The 16,411-nt window shown below is 45.4% G+C and overlaps 1 protein-coding gene across 1 annotated transcript in view; it reads right to left on the reverse strand.

Annotated features, from left to right (window-relative positions):
• LOC139260397 (zinc finger protein 229-like) overlaps positions 1-13,782 on the reverse strand; it is a 28,695-nt gene extending 14,913 nt beyond the window's left edge. Inside the window, exons 1-2 of the mRNA XM_070876963.1 lie at positions 13,709-13,782; positions 9,126-9,314 (exon numbers count right to left, since the gene is read on the reverse strand). The gene's annotated coding sequence lies outside the window, so the exon portion shown is untranslated. The remainder of the gene's footprint in view (positions 1-9,125; positions 9,315-13,708) is intronic.
• Between the last annotated feature and the right edge of the window lie 2,629 nt (positions 13,783-16,411).

Consider the following 16,411-nt stretch of genomic DNA (forward strand, 5'->3'; position numbering starts at 1 on the left):
ACACAGAGGCAGGATCTATTGTAATATAAATAGAGACAGGATCTATTGTAATATAAAGAGAGACAGGGTCTAGTGTAATATAAACAGGGACAGGGCCTAGTGTAATATAAACAGAGACAGGGCCTAGTGTAATATAAACAGAGACAGGGTCTAGTGTAATATAAACAGAGACAGGGTCTAGTGTAATATAAACAGAGACAGGATCTAGTGTAATATTAACAGAGACAGGGTCTAGTGTAATATAAACAGGGACAGGGCCTCGTGTAATATAAACAGAGACAGAGTCTAGTGTAATATAAACAGAGACAGGGTCTAGTGTAATATAAACAGAGACAGGGTCTAGTGTAATATAAACAGGGACAGGGTCTAGTGTAATATAAACAGAGACAGGGTCCAGTGTAATATAAACAGAGACAGGGTCTAGTGTAATATAAACAGAGACAGGGTCTAGTGTAATATAAACAGAGACAGGGTCTAGTGTAATATAAACAGGGACAGAGTCTCGTGTAATATAAACAGGGACAGGGTCTAGTGTAATATAAACAGGGACAGGGTCTAGTGTAATATAAACAGGGACAGGGTCTAGTGTAATATAAACAGGGACAGGGTCTAGTGTAATATAAACAGAGACAGGGTCCAGTGTAATATAAACAGAGACAGGGTCCAGTGTAATATAAACAGAGACAGGGTCTAGTGTAATATAAACAGGGACAGGGTCTCGTGTAATATAAACAGAGACAGGGTCCAGTGTAATATAAACAGGGACAGGGTCCAGTGTAATATAAACAGAAACAGGTTTTAGTGTAATTTAAACAGAGACAGGGGCCAGTGTAATATAAACAGAGACAGTGTCTAGTGTAATATAAATAGGGACAGGGTCTAGTGTAATATAAACAGAGACAGGGTCCAGTGTAATATAAACAGGGACAGGGTCTAGTGTATTATAAATAGAGGCAGGATCTATTGTAATATAAACAGAGACAGGGTCTAGTGCAATATACACAGAGGCAGGATCTATTGTAATATAAATAGAGACATGATCTATTGTAATATAAAGAGAGACAGGGTCTAGTGTAATATAAACAGAGACAGGGTCTAGTGTAATATAAACAGGGACAGGGTCTAGTGTAATATAAACAGAGACCGGGTCCAGTGTAATATAAACAGAGACAGGGTCTAGTGTAATATAAACAGAGACAGGGTCTAGTGTAATATAAACAGAGACAGAGTCTCGTGTAATATAAACAGAGACAGGGTCCAGTGTAATATAAACAGAGACAGGGTCCAGTGTAATATAAACAGAGACAGGGTCCAGTGTAATATAAACAGAGACAGGGTCTAGTGTAATATAAGCAGAGACAGGGTCCAGTGTAATATAAACAGAGACAGTGTCTAGTGTAATATAAACAGGGACAGGGTCTAGTGTAATATAAACAGAGACAGGGTGCAGTGTAATATAAACAGAGACAGGGTCCAGTGTAATATAAACAGGGACGGGGTCTAGTGCAATATAAACAGAGACAGTGTCTAGTGTAATATAAATAGGGACAGGGTCTAGTGTAATATAAACAGAGACAGGGTCCAGTGTAATATAAACAGAGACAGGGTCTAGTGTAATATAAACAGGGACAGGGTCTCGTGTAATATAAACAGAGACAGGGTCCAGTGTAATATAAACAGGGACAGGGTCCAGTGTAATATAAACAGAAACAGGTTTTAGTGTAATATAAACAGAGACAGGGGCCAGTGTAATATAAACAGAGACAGTGTCTAGTGTAATATATAAACAGGGACAGGGTCTAGTGTATTATAAATAGAGGCAGGATCTATTGTAATATAAACAGAGACAGGGTCTAGTGCAATATACACAGAGGCAGGATCTATTGTAATATAAATAGAGACAGGATCTATTGTAATATAAAGAGAGACAGGGTCTAGTGTAATATAAACAGGGACAGGGCCTAGTGTAATATAAACAGAGACAGGGCCTAGTGTAATATAAACAGAGACAGGGTCTAGTGTAATATAAACAGAGACAGGGTCAAGTGTAATATAAACAGAGACAGGATCTAGTGTAATATTAACAGAGACAGGGTCTAGTGTAATATAAACAGGGACAGGGCCTCTTGTAATATAAACAGAGACAGAGTCTAGTGTAATATAAACAGAGACAGGGTCTAGTGTAATATAAACAGAGACAGGGTCTAGTGTAATATAAACAGAGACAGAGTCTAGTGTAATATAAACAGAGACAGGGTCTAGTGTAATATAAACAGAGACAGGGTCTAGTGTAATATAAACAGGGACAGAGTCTCGTGTAATATAAACAGGGACAGGGTCTAGTGTAATATAAACAGGGACAGGGTCTAGTGTAATATAAACAGGGACAGGGTCTAGTGTAATATAAACAGAGACAGGGTCCAGTGTAATATAAACAGAGACAGGGTCCAGTGTAATATAAACAGAGACAGGGTCTAGTGTAATATAAACAGGGACAGGGTCTCGTGTAATATAAACAGAGACAGGGTCCAGTGTAATATAAACAGGGACAGGGTCCAGTGTAATATAAACAGAAACAGGTTTTAGTGTAATTTAAACAGAGACAGGGGCCAGTGTAATATAAACAGAGACAGTGTCTAGTGTAATATAAATAGGGACAGGGTCTAGTGTAATATAAACAGAGACAGGGTCCAGTGTAATATAAACAGGGACAGGGTCTAGTGTATTATAAATAGAGGCAGGATCTATTGTAATATAAACAGAGACAGGGTCTAGTGCAATATACACAGAGGCAGGATCTATTGTAATATAAATAGAGACAGGATCTATTGTAATATAAAGAGAGACAGGGTCTCGTGTAATATAAACAGAGACAGGGTCTAGTGTAATATAAACAGGGACAGGGTCTAATGTAATATAAACAGAGACCGGGTCCAGTGTAATATAAACAGAGACAGGGTCTAGTGTAATATAAACAGAGACAGGGTCTAGTGTAATATAAACAGAGACAGGGTCTAGTGTAATATAAACAGGGACAGAGTCTCGTGTAATATAAACAGAGACAGGGTCCAGTGTAATATAAACAGAGACAGGGTCCAGTGTAATATAAACAGAGACAGGGTCTAGTGTAATATAAGCAGAGACAGGGTCCAGTGTAATATAAACAGAGACAGTGTCTAGTGTAATATAAACAGGGACAGGGTCTAGTGTAATATAAACAGAGACAGGGTGCAGTGTAATATAAACAGAGACAGGGTCCAGTATAATATAAACAGGGACAGGGTCTAGTGCAATATAAACAGAGACAGGGTCCAGTGTAATATAAACAGAGACAGGGTCCAGTGTAATATAAACAGAGACAGGGTCGAGTGTAATATAAACAGAGACAGTGTCTAGTGTAATATAAACAGGGACAGGGTCTAGTGTAATATAAACAGAGACCGGGTCCAGTGTAATATTAACAGAGACAGGGTCTCGTGTAATATAAACAGAGACAGTGTCTAGTGTAATATAAACAGGGACAGGGTCCAGTGTAATATAAACAGAGACAGGGTCTAGTGAAATATAAACAGAGACAGGGTCTAGTGTAATATAAACAGGGACAGGGTCTTGTGTAATATAAACAGAGACAGGGTCCAGTGTAATATAAACAGGGACAGGGTCCAGTGTATTATAAACAGAAACAGGTTTTAGTGTAATATAAAAAGAGACAGGGGCCAGTGTAATATAAACAGATACAGTGTCCAGTGTAATATAAACAGGGGCAGGGTCTAGTGCAATATAAATAGAGGCAGGATCTATTGTAATATAAAGAGAGACAGGGTCTCGTGTAATATAAACAGAGGCAGGATCTATTGTAATATAAACTGGGACAGGGTCTGGTGCAATATAAACAGGGATAGGGTCTAGTGTAATATAAATAGAGACAGGATGTATTGTAATATAAACAGAGACAGGGTCTAGTGTAATATAAACAGGGACAGGGTCTAGTGTAATATAAACAGGGACAGGGTCTAGTGTAATATAAATAGAGACAGGATCTATTGTAATATAAACAGAGACAGGGTCTAGTGTAATATAAACAGAGACAGGGTCTAGTGTAATATAAACAGAGACAGGGCCTAGTGTAATATGAACAGAGACAGGGTCTAGTGTAATATAAACAGAGACAGGGTCTAGTGTAATATAAACAGAGACAGGGTCTAGTGTAATATAAACAGAGACAGGGCCTAGTGTAATATAAACAGAGACAGGGTCTAGTGTAATATAAACAGAGACAGGGTATAGTGTAATATAAACAGAGACAGGGTCTAGTGTAATATAAACAGGGACAGGGCCGAGTGTAATATAAACAGAGACAGGGTCTAGTGTAAAATAAACAGGGACAGGGTGTAGTGTAATATAAACAGAGACAGGGTCTAGTGTAATACAAACAGAGACAGAGTCTAGTGTAATATAAACAGAGACAGGGTCCAGTGTAATATAAACAGAGACAGGGTCTAGTGTAATATAAACAGAGACAGGGTCTAGTGTAATATAAACAGAGACAGGGTCCAGTGTGATATAAACAGGGACAGGGTCTAGTGTAATATAAACAGAGACAGGGTCTAGTGTAATATAAACAGAGACAGGGTCGAGTGTAATATCAACAGAGACAGGGTCTAGTGTAATATAAACAGAGACAGGGTCTAGTGTAATATAAACAGAGACAGGGTCTAGTGTAATATAAACAGACACAGGGTCTTGTGTAATATAAACAGAGACAGGGTGCAGTGTAATATAAACAGGGACAGGGTCCAGTGTAATATAAACAGAGACAGGGTCCAGTGTAATATAAACAGAGACAGGGTCTCGTGTAATATAAACAGATACAGTGTCTAGTGTAATATAAACAGGGACAGAGTCTAGTGTAATATAAACAGAGACAGGGTGCAGTGTAATATAAACAGAGACAGGGTCCAGTGTAATATAAACAGGGACAGGGTCTAGTGCAATATAAACAGAGACAGTGTCTAGTGTAATATAAACAGGGACAGGGTCTAGTGTAATATAAACAGGGACAGGGTGCAGTGTAATATAAACAGAGACAGCGTCCAGTGTAATATAAACAGGGACAGGGTCGAGTGCAATATAAACAGAGACAGGGTCCAGTGTAATATAAACAGAGACAGGGTCCAGTGTAATATAAACAGAGACAGGGTCTCGTGTAATATAAACAGAGACAGTGTCTAGTGTAATATAAACAGGGACAGGGTCTAGTGTAATATAAACAGAGACCGGGTCCAGTGTAATATTAACAGAGACAGGGTCTCGTGTAATATAAACAGAGACAGTGTCTAGTGTAATATAAACAGGGACAGGGTCCAGTGTAATATAAACAGAGACAGGGTCTAGTGAAATATAAACAGAGACAGGGTCTAGTGTAATATAAACAGGGACAGGGTCTCGTGTAATATAAACAGAGACAGGGTCCAGTGTAATATAAACAGGGACAGGGTCCAGTGTAATATAAACAGAAACAGGTTTTAGTGTAATATAAACTGAGACAGGGGCCAGTGTAATATAAACAGAGACAGTGTCCAGTGTAATATAAACAGGGGCAGGGTCTAGTGCAATATAAATAGAGGCAGGATCTATTGTAATATAAACAGAGACAGGGTCTAGTGTAATATAAACAGGGACAGGGTCCAGTGTAATATAAACAGAGACAGGGTCTATTGTAATATAAACAGAGACAGGGTCCAGTGTAATATAAACAGAGACAGGGTCCAGTGTAATATAAACAGGGACAGGGTCTAGTGTAATATAAACAGAGACAGGGTCCAGTGTAATATAAACAGAGACAGGGTCCAGTGTAATATAAACAGAGACAGGGTCTAGTGTAATATAAACAGGGACAGGGTCTAGTGTAATATAAACAGAGACAGGGTCCAGTGTAATATAAACAGAGACAGGGTCTAGTGTAATATAAACAGAGACAGGGTCTAGTGTAATATAAACAGAGACAGGGTCCAGTGTAATATAAACAGAGACAGGGTCCAGTGTAATATAAACAGGGACAGAGTCTAGTGTAATATAAACAGAGACAGGGTCTAAATATAAACAGAGACAGGGTCTCGTGTAATATAAACAGAGACAGTGTCTAGTGTAATATAAACAGGGACAGGGTCTAGTGTAATATAAACAGAGACAGGGTCTAGTGTAATATAAACAGAGACAGGGTCCAGTGTAATATAAACAGGGACAGGGTCCAGTGCAATATAAACAGAGACAGGGTCCAGTGTAATATCAACAGAGACAGGGTCCAGTGTAATATAAACAGAGACAGGGTCTCGTGTAATATAAACAGAGACAGTGTCTAGTGTAATATAAACAGGGACAGGGTCTAGTGTAATATAAACAGAGACAGGGTCCAGTGTAATAATAACAGAGACAGGGTCTAGTGTAATATAAACAGAGACAGGGTCTAGTGTAATATAAACAGGGACAGGGTCCAGTGTAATATAAACAGAGACAGGGTCTAGTGTAATATAAACAGAGACAGGGTCTAGTGTAATATAAACAGGGACAGGGTCTCGTGTAATATAAACAGAGACAGGGTCTAGTGTAATATAAACAGAGACAGGGTCTAGTGTAATATAAACAGGGACAGGGTCCAGTGTAATATAAACAGAGACAGGGTCTAGTGTAATATAAACAGAGACAGGGTCTAGTGTAATATAAACAGAGACAGGGTCCAGTGTAATATAAACAGGGACAGGGTCCAGTGTAATATAAACAGAAACAGGGTCCAGTGTAATATAAACAGAGACATGGTCCAGTGTAATATAAACAGAGACAGGGTCCAGTGTAATATAAACAGAGACAGGGGCCAGTGTAATATAAACAGAGACAGGGTCTAGTGTAATATAAACAGAGACAGGGTCTAGTGTAATATAAACAGGGACAGGGTCTAGTGTAATATAAACAGGGACAGGGGCCAGTGTAATATAAACAGAGACATGGTCCAGTACAATATAAACAGAGACAGGGTCCAGTGTAATATAAACAGAGACAGGGTCCAGTGTAATATAAACAGAGACAGGGTCTAGTGTAATATAAACAGAGACAGGGTCCAGTGTAATATAAACAGAGACATGGTCCAGTGTAATATAAACAGAGATAGGGTCCAGTGTAATATAAACAGAAACAGGGTCCAGTGTAATATAAACAGAGACATGGTCCAGTACAATATAAACAGAGACAGGGTCTAGTGTAATATAAACAGAGACAGGGTCTAGTGTAATATAAACAGAGACAGGGTCTAGTGTAATATAAACAGAGACAGGGTCTAGTGTAATATAAACAGAGACAGGGTCCAGTGTAATATAAACAGAGACATGGTCCAGTACAATATAAACAGAGACAGGGTCTAGTGTAATATAAACAGAGACAGGGTCTAGTGTAATATAAACAGAGACAGGGTCTAGTGTAATATAAACAGACACAGGGTCCAGTGTAATATAAACAGAGACAGGGTCTAGTGTAATATAAACAGAGACAGGGTCTAGTGTAATATAAACAGACACAGGGTCCAGTGTAATATAAACAGAGACAGGGTCCAGTGTAATATAAACAGAGACAGGGTCCAGTGTAATATAAACAGAGACATGGTCCAGTGTAATACGGTGCGAACTGGTTTAAAAGCTCTGCAGATCTGATTCACCACCAGTGAGTTCACACTGACGGGAAACAGTTCAGTTGCTCTCGCTGTGGGAAGAGGTTCAGTCATTCACCCTCATTGCACACCGACACACACACTGGGGAGAGACCATTTACCTGCTCCATGTGTGGGAAGGGATTCACTTGCTCATCCACACTGCTGAATAAACGATCAGACATTTAGGACTGAGATGAGGAGAAATGTCCTCACTCAGAGGATGGTGAATCTTTGGAAATCTCTACTCCAGAGAGCTGTAGGTGCTCAGCCGTTGAGTAGATTCAAGACAGAAGGCGATCAGTTTGTGGAAACTAAGGGAATTAAAGGATATAGGGATAGTGCAGGAAGGTGGAGTTGAGGTAGAAGATCAGCCATGATCTTGTTGAATGGCAGAGCAGGCCTGAAGGGCCAAAATGGCCGACTCCGGCTCCTATCTGTTATGTTCTGATGTACCGGTGGACAAGGCCTGCTCCCTCTCCAGGGCCACCCGGACACAGACCAGACCGCAGGAAGAGAGGCAGGCAGCCAGAGTGACCCCCAGGTCCTGCCCATCCTGAACCTACAAATTGCTGTTCTAGCCAGGCCCAGGAGCAGGTCCAGGAGAAGATCCTCTGATGACCCACATCCTCCACACCAAAGATTAGGAACATGGGGCGAAATTGTAACCAAACATCAAAGAGCAAGTTCTTATTTAAATGGAGAAAAATTGCAAAGTGCTGCAGTACAGCAGGACCTGGGGGTCCCGGTGCATGAAACACAAAAGGTTAGTATACAGGTACAGCAAGTGATCAGGAAGGCCAATGGAACCTTGGCCTTTATTGCAAAGGGGATGGAGTATAAAAGCAGGGAAGTCTTGCTGCAGTTATACAGGGTATTGGTGAGGCCACACCTGGAATACTGCGTGCAGTTTTGGTTTCCATATTTAAGAAAAGATATACTTGCTTCGGAGGCTGTTCAGTGAAGATTCACGAGGTTGATTCTAGAGATGAGTGGGTTGACTTATGAGGAAAGGTTGAGTTGGTTGGGCCTCTACTCATTAGAATAAGGGGCCGTCCATTTAAAACTAAGCTGAGGAGGAATTTTTTCTCTCAGAGGGTTGTAAATCTGTGGAATTCGCTACCTCAGAGAGCTGTGGAAGCCGGGACATTGAATAAATATAAGACAGAGATAGACAGTTTCTTAACTGATAAGGGAATAAGGGATTATGGGGAGAGGGCAGGGAAGTGGACCCGAGTCCATGATCGGATCAGCCAAGATCGTATTAAATGGTGGAGCAGGCTCGAGATGCTGTATGGCCTACCCCTGCTCCTATTTCTTATGTTCTTATGTAAAACAATGACAAATGTTAAACTGTTTTGCTGACAAAAGAAATCTTGATTTAACTTTTAAAAGATGAATTGTTTAACAGGGGTTCACACTGACTCACCTGATTGGCCGACTCAGGATCCACCCCTCAAGCACCGCGATTGGTTACAGAACACGCTGCTCCCTGGGCCCTCCGACCTCTGAGCTCTCTTCCTGTTGGTTCCCAGGGCAATCAATCACCACTCACCAACATTACACTGCCAGATGTAGTTGAGGGGCTCAGAGGAAGAAATAAAATGAGGCCGTGAATCTGAGTTAAGAAATAAAATTAGAGAAGCATGATTAAATTTATAAACAAAACTATTTAAAGTCAAATCAAATGAATTGTTGCATTTAATATATTCCTTTCGGGCCAAGTGGGAAACAAGTGATGTGTGGGCTGTGCAGAGTGTCTGTGCCGGGTTACACAGCGTGTCCCTGGCTCTCCGCTCCAAGTGCACATGTTTCAGCTCACATCCAACTTACTGAATAAACCTCGCCCGTCTAAACCCCATCACACAAATATCAGCATTTGATGTTTAGTTATGTTAAACCTTTATAAAACACTGGTTAGGCCTCAGCTGACACATTGTGTTCAATTCTGGGCACCACACTTTCAGAAGGATGTCTACACCTCAGAGAGGGTGTAGAAGAGATTTACTAGAATGGTACGAAGGATGAGGGACTTCAGTTATGTGGAGATACTGGAGAAGCTGCAGTTATTCTCCTTGGAGCAGAAAAGGTTAAGAGGAGATTTGATAGAGTGTTCAAATTCATGAACAGTTTTAATAGACTAAATAAGGAGAAACACTTTCCAGTGGCAGAAGGGTCGGTAACCAGAGGACACAGAGTTCAGGTGATTGGCAAAAGAAGCAGAGGAGACATGAGGAGACATTTTATAAGCAGTGAGTTGTTGCAATCTGGAATGCACTGCCTGATAGGGTAATGGAAGCAGATTCAATCGTAACTTTCAAAAGTGAATTGGATAAATACTAAAGGGACAATATTTGCAGAGCTATTGGGAAAGATCAGGGGAGTGGGACTAACTGGATAGCTCTACCATAGAGGTAACAAGGAGGATCGATGAGGGGAGTGCATTTGATGTAGTGGCAATGGATTTTAGCAAGGCTTTTGATAAGGTCCCACATAAGAACAGAAGAAATAGGAGCAGGAGTAGGCCATATGGCCCCTCGAGCCTGCTCCGCCATTTAATATGATCTTGGCTGATCCGATCATGGCTGCCCGCTCCCATAATCCCTTATTCCCTTATCGGTTAGGACAGACTGTACTTAAGGAGGTGGCCTTGGAAATAGTGGATGCATTGACAGTCATTTTCCAACATTACATAGACTCTGGATCAGTTCCTATGGAGTGGAGGGTAGCCAATGTAACCCCACTTTTTAAAAAAGGAGGGAGAGAGAAAACAGGGAATTATAGACCGGTCAGCTTGACATCGGTAGTGGGTAAAATGATGGAATCAATTATTAAGGATGTCATAGCAGTGCATTTGGAAAGAGGTGACATGATAGGTCCAAGTCAGCATGGATTTGTGAAAGGGAAATCATGCTTGACAAATCTTCTGGAATTTTTTGAGGATGTTTCCAGTAGAGTGGACAAGGGAGAACCAGTTGATGTGGTATATTTGGACTTTCAGAAGGCTTTCGACAAGGTCCCACACAAGAGATTAATGTGCAAAGTTAAAGCACATGGGATTGGGGGTAGTGTGCTGACATGGATTGAGAACTGGTTGTCAGACAGGAAGCAAAGAGTAGGAGTAAATGGGGACTTTTCAGAATGGCAGGCAGTGACTAGTGGAGTGCCGCAAGGTTCTGTGCTGGGGCCCCAGCTGTTTATATTGTACATTAATGATTTAGACGAGGGGATTAAATGTAGTATCTCCAAATTTGCGGATGACACTAAGTTGGGTGGCAGTGTGAACTGCGAGGAGGATGCTATGAGGCTGCAGAGCGACTTGGATAGGTTAGGTGAGTGGGCAAATGCATGGCAGATGAAGTATAATATGGATAAATGTGAGGTTATCCACTTTGGTGGTAAAAACAGAGAAACAGACTATTATCTGAATGGTGACAGATTAGGAAAAGGGGAGGTGCAAAGAGACCTGGGTGTCATGGTACATCAGTCATTGAAGGTTGGCATGCAGGTACAGCAGGTGGTTAAGAAAGCAAATGGCATGTTGGCCTTCATAGCGAGGGGATTTGAGTACAGGGGCAGGGAGGTGTTGCTACAGTTGTACAGGGCCTTGGTGAGGCCACACCTGGAGTATTGTGTACAGTTTTGGTCTCCTAACCTGAGGAAGGACATTCTTGCTATTGAGGGAGTGCAGCGAAGGTTCACCAGACTGATTCCCGGGATGGCGGGACTGACCTATCAAGAAAGACTGGATCAACTGGGCTTGTATTCACTGGAATTCAGAAGAATGAGAGGGGACCTCATAGAAACGTTTAAAATTCTGATGGGGGTAGACAGGTTAGATGCAGGAAGAATGTTCCCAATGTTGGGGAAGTCCAGAACCAGGGGACACAGTCTAAGGATAAGGGGGAAGCCATTTAGGACCGAGATGAGGAGGAATTTCTTCACCCAGAGAGTGGTGAACCTGTGGAATTCTCTACCACAGAAAGTTGTTGAGGCCAATTCACTAAATATATTCAAAAAGGAGTTAGATGAAGTCCTTACTACTCGGGGGATCAAGGGGTATGGCGAGAAAGCAGGAATGGGATACTGAAGTTTCATGTTCAGCCATGAACTCATTGAATGGCGGTGCAGGCTAGAAGGGCCGAATGGCCTACTCCTGCACCTATTTTCTATGTTTCTATGTTTCTATGTTCACAAAAATAAAAGCCCATGGGATCCAAGGCAAAGTGACAAGTTGGATCCAAAATTGGCTCAGAAGCAGGAAGCAAAGGGTAATGGTTGATGGGTGTTTTTGTGACTGGAAGGCTGTTTCCAGTGGGGTTCTGCAGGGCTCAGTACTGGGTCCCTTGCTTTTTGTGGTATATATCAATGATTTTGACCTGAATGTAGGGGTATGACTAAGTAGTTTGCAAATGATACAAAAATTGGCTGTGTGGTTGATAATGAAGAAGCTGTAGACTGCAAGAAGATATCAAGACACGTGGGCAGAACAGTGGCAAATGGAATTCAACCCCGTGTGAGGTAATGCATGTGGGGAGGGCTAACAAGACAAGGGAATACACAATAAATGGTAGGACACTGAGAAGTGTAGAGGAACAGAGCAACCTTGGAGTGCTTGTACACAGATCTGTGAAGGGCGCAGGAGAGGTAGATAAGGTGGTTAAAAAAGCATTCGGGATACTTGCCTTTATTAGCTGAGGCATAGAATATAAGAGCAGGGCGATTATGCTTGAACTGTATAAAAAAACTAGTTCGGCCCCAGCTAGAGTATTGTGTGCAGTTGTGGTCACCACATTACAGGAAAGAAGTGATTGCACTAGACGGGTACAGAGATTTACAAGGATGCTGCCTGGACTGGAGAATTTTAACTATGAGGAAAGATTGAATAGGCTGGGATTGTTTTCTTAGGAAAAAAGGTGCTGATGGGAGACGTGATTGAGGTGTATAAAATTATGAGGGGCCTAGATAGAGTGGATAGCAAGGACCTATTTCCCTTAGCCGAGGGGTCAATAACTGGGGCATAGAGTTAAAGTAATTGGAAGAGGATTTAGAAGGGAGACCTAATTGAGGTATATAAAATTATGAGGGGCCTGGATAGAGTGGATAGCAAGGACCTATTTCGCTTAGCACAGGGGTCAGCTGTGTCTCAGTGGGTAGCACTCTCGCCTCGGAGTCAGAAGGTTGTGGGTTCAAGTCCCACTCCAGGGACTTGAGCACAGAAAGTGTCGGCTGACAGTGCAGTGCAGTGCTGAGGGAGTGCTGCACTGTCGGATGAGACGTTAAACTGAGGCTCCGTCTGCTCTCTCTCTCTGGTGGCTGTAAAAGATCCCATGTCCCAAATTCGATGAAGAGCAGGGGAGTTATCCCCGCTGTCCTGGCCAATATTTATCCCTCAACCACATGGCTGTCTGTGGGATCTTGCTGTGCACAGATTGGCTGCCGCATTTCCCACATTACAACAGTGACTACACTCCAGCAGAACTTCATTCTCTGTAAAGAGCTTTGAGACGTCTGGTGGCGGTGAGAGGCGCTATATAAATGTAAGCCTTATATCTCTGTAAGCCGAGAGCTGCACCGTGGGATCAGGCTGGAGAGCTCTGTGCCGGCAGGGACACGATGGGCCGAATGGCCTCCTTCTGTGATGTCACTGTCTGAGGTTCTGTGACGTCACAGGTCTCACCAGCAGCCGCACTGCCTGATGGGTGATTGACAGCCCAGAGTCCGCGCCTGCGCACCGGGAACCGCGCCCGGCACAGCGACCCCTGGCGGTCACGGTCGGTAATAATCGCGCATGCCCAGAGGACACCGAGCGCCCCCTCCCCCCCACACTGGGGAGCTGCGCCTGCGCGATCGGATCCTGTGGCGCGGAGTCGGGTCGGCGCGGGGCCTTCCGGGGAAAGGTGTTTGTGTCCGTTAAAGAGCCGCGATCGGTGACGTAACGTGAGTTTTCTCCGCTCCGATTGGGTAGAGAATGGCGCGGGGGGGGAGGGGAGAATAAAGGCAAATCCAAACCTGAGAGTCCGCACATCCGGGTCCTCACACCACGTCACAGTTCGGCGGAGCGCGCTCCAGGGACACGTGACCCGGGCCCACGGCCTGATTGACGGGAGCTTCCCACCAATGGGGAGCGAGCGGGCGGCGGGTCCTCCAACCAATCGGGGAGCCCGAGGGGCGGGACCTGTGCCGCTGATTGGCTGAGCCGCAACAACAACAACTTGTCTTTGTCCAGGTGAGAGCGCGCGGTGTGAGAGTGTTCCCGGACAAAGACATTGGGCCCCGAGACACAACAATCAGTGAAGGCCGGGGAGCGACAGGCCGCTCACAGAGGGGCTTTTAAACAGCGGCTTCCCGAGCCTGGGGCCCAGGCAGCTCAAGGCCAGAGTTAGAGGCTGTCTCAGGGGGAGGGAGGGTCAAGGCCAGAGTTAGAGGCTGTCTCAGGGGGAGGGAGGTCACAGAGATAGGGAGGGTCAAGGCCAGAGTTAGAGGCTGTCTCAGGGGGAGGGAGGGTCAAGGCCAGAGTTAGAGGCTGTCTCAGGGGGAGGGAGGTCACAGAGATAGGGAGGGTCAAGGCCAGAGTTAGAGGCTGTCTCAGGGGGAGGGAGGTCACAGAGATAGGGAGGGTCAAGGCCAGAGTTAGAGGCTGTCTCAGGGGGAGGGGGGTCACAGAGATAGGGAGGGTCAAGGCCAGAGTTAGAGGCTATCTCAGGGGGAGAGGGGTCACAGAGATAGGGAGGGTCAAGGCCAGAGTTAGAGGCTATCTCAGGGGGAGAGGGGTCACAGAGATAGGGAGGGTCAAGGCCAGAGTTAGAGGCTGTCTCAGGGGGAGGGAGGTCACAGAGATAGGGAGGGTCAAGGCCAGAGTTAGAGGCTGTCTCAGGGGGAGGGAGGTCACAGAGATAGGGAGGGTCAAGGCCAGAGTTAGAGGCTGTCTCAGGGGGAGGGGGGTCACAGAGATAGGGAGGGTCAAGGCCAGAGTTAGAGGCTATCTCAGGGGGAGAGGGGTCACAGAGATAGGGAGGGTCAAGGCCAGAGTTAGAGGCTGTCTCAGGGGGAGGGAGATCACAGAGATAGGGAGGGTCAAGGCCAGAGTTAGAGGCTGTCTCAGGGGGAGGGAGGGTCACAGAGATAGGGAGGGTCAAGGTCAGAGTTAGAGGCTGTCTCAGGGGGAGGGAGGTCACAGAGATAGGGAGGGTCAAGGCCAGAGTTAGAGGCTGTCTCAGGGGGAGGGGGGTCACAGAGATAGGGAGGGTCAAGGCCAGAGTTAGAGGCTGTCTCAGGGGGAGGGGGGTCACAGAGATAGGGAGGGTCAAGGTCAGAGTTAGAGGCTGTCTCAGGGGGAGGGAGGTCACAGAGATAGGGAGGGTCAAGGCCAGAGTTAGAGGCTGTCTCAGGGGGAGGGAGGGTCAAGGCCAGAGTTAGAGGCTGTCTCAGGGGGAGAGGGGTCACAGAGATAGGGAGGGTCAAGGCCAGAGTTAGAGGCTGTCTCAGGGGGAGAGGGGTCACAGAGATAGGGAGGGTCAAGGCCAGAGTTAGAGGCTGTCTCAGGGGGAGGGGGGTCACAGAGATAGGGAGGGTCAAGGCCAGAGTTAGAGGCTGTCTCAGGGGGAGGTCACAGAGATAGGGAGGGTCAAGGCCAGAGTTAGAGGCTGTCTCAGGGGGAGGGAGATCACAGAGATAGGGAGGGTCAAGGCCAGAGTTAGAGGCTGTCTCAGGGGGAGGGCGGGGTGTGAGACTGAGGGAGGGTCAAGGCCAGAGTTAGAGGCTGTCTCAGGGGGAGGGCGGGGTGTGAGACTGAGGGAGATCACAGAGATAGGGAGGGTCAAGGCCAGAGTTAGAGGCTGTCTCAGGGGGAGGGAGGTCACAGAGATAGGGAGGGTCAAGGTCAGAGTTAGAGGCTGTCTCAGGGGGGAGGGAGGTCACAGAGATAGGGAGGGTTAAGGTCAGGGTTAGAGGCTGTCTCAGGGGGAGAGGGGTCACAGAGATAGGGAGGGTCAAGGTCAGAGTTAGAGGCTGTCTCAGGGGGAGGGAGGTCACAGAGATAGGGAGGGTCAAGGTCAGAGTTAGAGGCTGTCTCAGGGGGAGGGAGGTCACAGAGATAGGGAGGGTCAAGGCCAGAGTTAGAGGCTGTCTCAGGGGGAGGGAGGTCACAGAGATAGGGAGGGTCAAGGTCAGAGTTAGAGGCTGTCTCAGGGGGAGGGGATCACAGAGATAGGGAGGGTCAAGGTCAGAGTTAGAGGCTGTCTCAGGGGGAGGGGGTCACAGAGATAGGGAGGGTCAAGGCCAGAGTTAGAGGCTGTCTCAGGGGGAGGGGGTCACAGAGATAGGGAGGGTCAAGGCCAGAATTAGAGGCTGTCTCAGGGGGAGGGAGGTCACAGAGATAGGGAGGGTCAAGGCCAGAGTTAGAGGCTGTCTCGGGGAGGGGGATCACAGAGATAGGGAGGGTCAAGGCCAGAGTTAGAGGCTGTCTCGGGGAGGGGGGTCACAGAGATAGGGAGGGTCAAGGCCAGAATTAGAGGCTGTCTCAGGGGGAGGGAGGGAGGTGTGAGACTGAGGGAGATCACAGAGATAGGGAGGGTCAAGGCCAGAGTTAGAGGCTGTCTCAGGGGGTGGGAGGTCAGAGAGATAGGGATGGTCAAGGCCAGAGTTAGAGGCTGTCTCAGGGGGAGGGAGGTCACAGAGATAGGGAGGGTCAAGGTCAGAGTTAGAGGCTGTCTC

Source organism: Pristiophorus japonicus, chromosome 3 (assembly GCF_044704955.1).
Source record: "Pristiophorus japonicus isolate sPriJap1 chromosome 3, sPriJap1.hap1, whole genome shotgun sequence".
NCBI classification, from domain to species: domain Eukaryota; kingdom Metazoa; phylum Chordata; class Chondrichthyes; family Pristiophoridae; genus Pristiophorus; species Pristiophorus japonicus.